The sequence below is a fragment of the Saccopteryx leptura genome, chromosome 6, assembly GCF_036850995.1.
Source record: "Saccopteryx leptura isolate mSacLep1 chromosome 6, mSacLep1_pri_phased_curated, whole genome shotgun sequence".
Classification (NCBI taxonomy): Eukaryota; Metazoa; Chordata; class Mammalia; order Chiroptera; family Emballonuridae; genus Saccopteryx; species Saccopteryx leptura.
In genome coordinates this window covers 38,894,496-38,901,717 of record NC_089508.1, presented here as the reverse complement: position 1 = coordinate 38,901,717, position 7,222 = coordinate 38,894,496, and the positions used below count along the sequence as shown (strand labels likewise).

At 41.9% G+C, this 7,222-nt stretch overlaps 1 long non-coding RNA gene across 1 annotated transcript; it reads right to left on the bottom strand.

The window, feature by feature from the left end:
- Nucleotides 1–1,046: 1,046 nt before the first annotated feature.
- On the bottom strand, nt 1,047–4,983 carry LOC136376206 (uncharacterized). The gene is made up of 3 exons (XR_010746156.1): nt 4,860–4,983; nt 3,459–4,120; nt 1,047–3,036 (listed from the first exon to the last, which is right to left on the bottom strand). It is a non-coding gene; the product is annotated as an uncharacterized lncRNA (long non-coding RNA).
- Nucleotides 4,984–7,222: the final 2,239 nt, after the last annotated feature.

Sequence of the window (7,222 nt, the reverse complement as noted above, 5' to 3'; positions counted from 1 at the left end):
TGGGATAGTCCCTAGATGTCACAAGAGAAATCTTTATAAATGTCAAAGGGTATTTTCTGATGCTGGAAAGTGCAGAGACCCTATTTCTGACTGCAGGCAGATTTAGCAAGCACTTGAGAAAACAGGAATGAGTGAAGAAGAGTTGTCACTCAAAGCTGGCCAAAAAGTCATTCCCTTTCAATGTTGGCAAAAGCTAGGAGGATGCGGGGCAGTGGCTAATGTTTTTCCAAAAGAAAAACCTTTAAATCTAACCATGACAACATGACACGTACTTGGTTGACACTACAGAGTTCTAGGCTGACGTGGAAAATATGATTTTGACTTGAAAAAATATTGAAAATAGGGTTAACAACTGAGTGCCTTGATTATGATGGAACTTCACTAAGTCTTCTAGAAAATATCTAATTTCTCATAATATTTTTTCTTGGCAGATTAGAATAAAAAGATACCAAATATTAACATGAAAAAATTAACCTAGCATCTAGTATCTATCTAGTTGAGGCATGGCCAACATAGGGCCCACGGGCCGGATTCAGCCTGCATAATGAGTTTATGTGGTCTGCAATTAAATTTTTAATATTCTTCGCTACTTTAAAATCTCAGTTACTCAGAAGCAGAAGCGTCTTTGATTATTGAAAATCGAGATATTTAAGAAGATAGTGATATGCAGAAAAGAGTTCCACGTGTGACTAATCTAGGGTTAACTTCCAATAATTGGTCGAATGGATTCGCGATGCTTCTTTATTTTTTAAAAAATATCCATTATAAAGATTTACAACTTTTGTACTCGTCTGTACTCGATATGAACTGTTTGACGTTTCGTGGCGATGTGAAACCCACATTCTTCTAGGCAGAGTTTGCCAGTGCATACCCAAGGTCAAACAATTTGTTATTTTTGTGGTCAAGTGTGCTGAATCAAGTGGCATTGTAGCATAGACAATAGCTGCAGTTGATAACTGAAAACATGTCCAGGCTGTTTGTAAAACGAAATAATTGTTTTATTTGCAATATAACCCCTTCAAGCTCATTCTATTAACTATTGTTTCGATTGTGATACAGTTTGAATATTTATACAATATGTAATTATATTTTTATTTAAAAATATTTTAATTAAAATAATATTGTATATTAAATTTTTCACTCACATTTATTCATAAACAAATTACATAATAAAATTTTGTTTACTTAAACAAATCATTTTTGTATTTAACATTTTTTAATTTTAATATTTCGTCCAGCCAGTGAAAAGAAGTTTTCTTTCTAATCTGGCCCGGGGGCAAAAACTGTTGGCCATGCCTGATCTAGTTCACGGTCAGATCAAAGGAACTGAAGGGTTACTGATGGAAGAAAAGAACAAATGAATGAATAAATGATCTATTTGATGGAGTTGTTTTCTATTTCAGCTAATCAAGGAAGATTAACGATTGAGAGATTTTAGGTTTGGTATTCTTCAACCATATTGTTCTTTCTGGAAATTATTAGTCGGTAAGTTCCTCTGCTTCTGTTTTGATAAAATAAAACCAGCCATCAACAGAAATTTGATTCCTCTTTGCTCTACTAGGAAGCCATAAATCCTATTCATTTGCATAATGGTAACACATTAACTTAAATATAGATTAGAAAAGAAGAGGTAAAGGACTTAGAACACAGCTCTATTTTCTGCACTTTAGGGCTGGAGTTTAATAAATGCAAAACTTTGGCAGTGGTGCCATGACAAAGACATAGAAGAAGCATTAATGGCCAGTAACCTGGAAACAGATTATATAGTTTGTTGCCTGTTTATGAAGTACTATAAATGAGAACATTGATCTGCACTATAAAAGGACTTCCATTATTTGTGCCTTTTTTTTTTTCTGAAATAAAAGAGAACAGAGCAAAATCATTAGTGGAATTGATACCATAGCCTCTTTGTTTCTCACACAAGGTACTAGACTGAAAAACTCGACCCCGTAATTTGAGAAGACATGATTGCTTCTGTGAGCTGTCCAACAGCATAGTGGTCTATAATTTGGGAGATAAATGGTTCTCCTTTCCCATCCAAGGGAACGGTAAACCCCCAATTATATAAAGAGCCTCAGCCCAAGCCTTTGTATTTTAAATGAGTCCGTCTTCTAGATTTCAGCAACAGAAGGCTCAGAATATTGGCAAACTTTGCCGACAAAGACCAGGTCACATAGGTACCTCTTCCTTAGGCCTCGCTGGTGTTATGGATTAACATAAAGTTTCCTCTTTTCCACTTCTCTGCAATGGCCTCTTATTTAGAGAGACATTCTCAGACTATACCTGATGGTCTGACCCAATTATTAACAGCACTTGTTTTTACTCTCAAAATGGCCCCTATTAGAACAGTAAATTACAGGCAGTCCCCAGGTTATGAACGAGATAGGTTCTGTAGGTTTGTTCTTAGGTTCAATTTGTATGTAAGTTGGAACGGGTACATTTACCTATTAAATGCAACTTGAGACAGGTGTTTGTCTTGACATAGTATTATTTTTACCCTTTTTTTGTGCATATAAATACTTAAACATTTTCAAATACAACATTAAACAGTCTTGGATGATGCAGAAGATGATGGACTTGTTGGAGGGGCTGGAACTGGTGTTAAGAGAGTCAGGGTTTGATTCTGCTGCTGGAGTCAGTTTCTTGAAGCACGCATCAAGGGAGGTTTGTACAGAGCTTTTCTTTCTTTCTTTTTTTTTTTTTTTTAATAAATGGCCTGTAGCATCTCAGGCCTTCAGTAACTGTATGGTAAACTTTGGTGAACCTCTCTGTATCAGGACCTTGCTCTTCTCTGTATCAGGACCTTGCTCTTCTATCTTGGCCATTCCTGCTTCAGTAAGACGAGAAGCATCAGCTAACTCTTTTGTAGAAAATATTTTTGATTCTGGAGTTTCAAAGTTTCTGTTTTCCTCCCTAAATGCTATCATCTTCTACTCTAGTTCTATAAGGTCTTCATTGGTTAGCTCTTTGCCATGTGAGTCAAGTAGCTCTATGATAGCATTTTTTACAGATGTCCAACAGTTGATTACCAATAGCCTTTTTTTTTTTTTTTTTTTTTTTCTTTTTCATTTTTCTGAAGCTGGAAACAGGGAGTGACAGTCAGACAGACTCCCGCATGCGCCCGACCGGGATCCACCCGGCACGCCCACCAGGGGCGGTGCTCTGCCCCCCAGGGGGCGATGCTCTGCCCATCCTGGGCGTCGCCATATTGCGACCAGAGCCACTCTAGCACCTGAGGCAGAGGCCACAGAGCCATGCCCAGCGCCCGGGCCATCTTTGCTCCAATGGAGCCTTGGCTGCGGGAGGGGAAGAGAGAGACAGAGAGGAAAGCGCGGCGGAGGGGTGGAGAAGCAAATGGGCGCTTCTCCTATGTGCCCTGGCCGGGAATCGAACCCGGGTCCTCCTCACGCTAGGCCGACGCTCTACCGCTGAGCCAACCGGCCAGGGCCACCAATAGCCTTTATGGTGCTTCATCTGTAAGTATGAGTATTTGTATGTAAGTCAGATGTTTGTAACTCGGGGATGTTCCCGTGTCTTATCAACCCAGTGTGGAAGTCACTCTTCCAAGGGTGACTGAAATCTGTCTCTATACTGGCCATCCTAAATCTGAAAATGCCATTGGTCCTACAGGTAATCAGCTAAAGAATAACAATCGGTATAGGATGCATCAACTCTCTGTGTGACTATAAGTAGTCATCTACATTTCCTGGGCTTCAATTTCCTCCTAGAAAATAAGGACATCAAAGTAAATTATCTTTTTAGCAATGAATGATACCTTGGCTCAAAGCAACCTTGTTTTTCCCCTCTACTCTTTTTTCAAAATCACCCCTAGAGCCTGGGCACCCAGAAGGTAGGGTCAGGTGTCCTGTCATAGACTACTCAAAGTCTCTTTTGAAGTCTCATAAGCTCAACTATTATGAAACTGCTGTGGATTCTTTATCACCATTTTAAGATTCAGACAAACATGTCCTGAGCTCTCATAGATGTTCAGACCAGCTTGAGGAAGGCAAAGCCACCAGACTGCTGTATACAGAAAGCACCATCTTCCCGCTCCACATTGTCTCTAAAAGATCATGATTCAGAATATTTTTCTCTTCAACCACCTGGAAGACTCATCTCTCTGAAAAACACAGGAATTAGTTGACATGGATCACCATTTATGACTCAAGCAATAGTAAGTGCCAGTCTTAGCAAACTCAACTTCCATCATTTGCAAAACATTCATTGCAGTCTACATTTTCCAAAATGGATTTCCGTCTGCTTCCATCTCCTCATTAGTGTAACTACAATCTTGTTAGTTTTCTTATTTATTTGCTTTCTGACCGAATAATTTCTACTTAATTTCTAAGGGCAACTGCCAGGTCAGAGGTAAAAAATTAAGCCAATTTCTTAGCAAGCCAAGATCATGCACAAGGTGAAGTTACGGGATAGAATGTGAGGACGAATCAAGAGAAAACAAAGGAAGATGCTCTGTATAGGAAATGTAACAGATAGTAGAGACAAGAAACTGAGAAGCAAGATCTGAGATCAATACAAAGACTCTCTAGTTCTTGTGGGGAATGACTTGCCCTTGTACTTCATTTGTTTCTCAATTCCCTGTATCCTTTTAATCAATCCTCTTTTCCTTCAAGGTCTCAGTGAGTGTCTGTTCCTTGCAACCAAATAATCCCTTAAAACCCAAAGGATCCCTGTTCATGAAACCGTTTAGTAGAACTTCAGTGTAGGTTAGTGCCTCAGTAAGAGCCCCTCTGGCAAACAGATGGCACACTCAGCTGGAAGATTTACAAAGGTGTAGGGGGATTAGTAGAGCCACACAGGATGGTACAGAAACCCAAGGTTCGTAACTGCAGAGCACTTACCACACCTGCACCCAAAAGAGCAAAGGGAAGGAACAGTTACTGGAACTCAGGAGAGAGTCCTGTGCAGGGAAACACCGTGAGAGCAGCAGAGACTTAGGACCAGGAACACCAGCAGCCTGCGGAGGCTTTACCGAGAGGGAATCGGGGAGGGAAGTCCTGACCTCACTTCCCTGCCCAGGGTACTTCTGTGGCTCCACATTGGCTGAGCCCCACCTGAAGCCAGAGTACCAGAAATCCTATGGGCTCTGTGTCTCAGGGTACAGGAGTCTACTTTGTTTACATTTGCCTGGATACAGTTCTGACTACAAATTCCTAAGAAATTGGTTAAATCTCCTGCACTCACTGTCCAAGAGGAGAATGCATTTTTTTTTTCTGAGAGGTGAGGTGCAGACCCTGCCTAGTCAAATGCAAATACAGCAGATTGCCTACAGCATCCACCTGGCCCGGGAAGGCAGGGGCAGCCCCTTGCAGGCTCTGCCTGAGCGGAGAAGGCTCACTGAGACAGGAAGCAGTGGGTAGTAATAAGAAGTGGCAGCCGAGTGTGAAATCCTGCCACTGGCCAGCGGCAACTGGAAACAAGGCCGAAAATAGCTCAGGCAGAACCCCGGTGTCAGGACAGGGATAGAAACAGTGCTTTCACGGAGAATTTCATGAACTTGTGGGGATGGTATTGTTATGTTATTTTTATTCCCAGCATCCATTCCCAAAGGAAGCCTGAGCCACAATGCCCTTCAGTGTCTGTGGAAAAGCAGACTATTCTGGGAGGGCTGAGAATGCTACGTGAAGGGACACAGGCAAATGACAATTTACATGGACCAGGGTCCAGAAAGTGCTGTCTCACTCTCAAAACTACTTTTAGTTCTGTGTGTGTAGGAGTGGGGGGAGGGAGAACAAAAGTATCTATTTTTCAGTTTTATTACCAGGTTTTTGTAAAGTAGATGATCATGTTCTCAGTTCTCATATTGATTCTGTGAAACCCAATTTGTCTGCCTAATAAAGGAATGTCCTGAGGAATAAATGCATTTTCTTTACTATCTCGACCAGCCTCTTACAACTCCTCCCTTAAGATGATAAAAAATTCCCTTAAATATTTATATTTGTGCTATTTTCTTCACAAAAGAAGTATTTCCAGCCGCAAATGCGATTACTAATTCCAGAGCATAAATTCTGAATCAATAAAATTCAACAGACTGTACTGAGTTTCTTCTACATGCCGACACTCAGAATGCTAAGACGAGTTTTAAGTGGCCTGGTCTTCAAGGAAACATACACATAAACAGAGGATTATAGTATAGTACAAAAAGTAAAATGAGATTTTTTTTTTTGATAAAAAGTAAGGTCACTGCATAAGAGAGGGAATGACCAAAACTGTGAGCAAGAAAAGGCTTCCTGTAGTTAATGGCATATGAACTGGTTTTAAAAAACAAACAGGAGTGCCTGACCAAGCAGTGCTGCAATGGTTAGAGAATCAGACTGGACCGCAGAGGACACAGGTTCGAAACCCCGAGGTCTCTGACTTGAGCGCAGGGTTGCTGGCTTGAGTGTCGGATCATAAACATGACCCATGGTCGCTGGCTTGAGCCCAAAGGTTGCTGGCTTGAAACCCAAGGTCGCTGGCTTGAAACCCAAGGTCGCTGGCTTGAGCAAGGAGTCACTTGCTCTGCTGTAGTCTCCCAACCCCGTCAAGGCACATATGAGAAAGCAATCAATGAACAACTAAGGTGCCACAATGAAGAATTTATGCTTCTCATTCTCTCCCTTCCTGCCTGTCTGTCCCTATCTGTCTCTCTCTCTCTCTCTGTCACAAAAAAATAAAAAAAAATTTTAAAAATGATGAACAGGAGTTAAGAGGTGATAGCTAAGTGTGGGAGGGCTCTCCAAGCAAAGGGAAGAGGATATGCGAAGGTAAAGAGGCCTGGACAAGCAAGTTGTGTCTTAGGAACAAGAAGCAAATTGGCACTGCTGGGCCTTGACTGGTTGGCTCAGTGGTAGAGCGTTGGCCAGGTGTGTGGAAGTCGAGGTTGATTCCCAGCCAGGGCACACAGGAGAAGCACCCATCTGCTTCTCCACCCTTCCCCTTATCCTTCTCTTTCTCCCTCTCTTCCCCTCCCGCAGCCAAGGCTCCACTGGAGCAAAGTTGGCCCGGGCACTGAGGATAGCACCATGGCCTCCACCTCAGGCGCTAGAATGGCTCCAGTTGCAACCAAAGCAACGGCCCAGATGGGCAGAACATCGCCCCCTGGTGGGCATAATGGGTGGATCCTAGTTGGGTGCATGCAGGAGTTTGTCTCTCTGCCTCTTCGCCTCTCACTTCAGAAAAAAAAAAATGGCACTGCTGAAGCGTAACATGCTCAGGAGAGAAG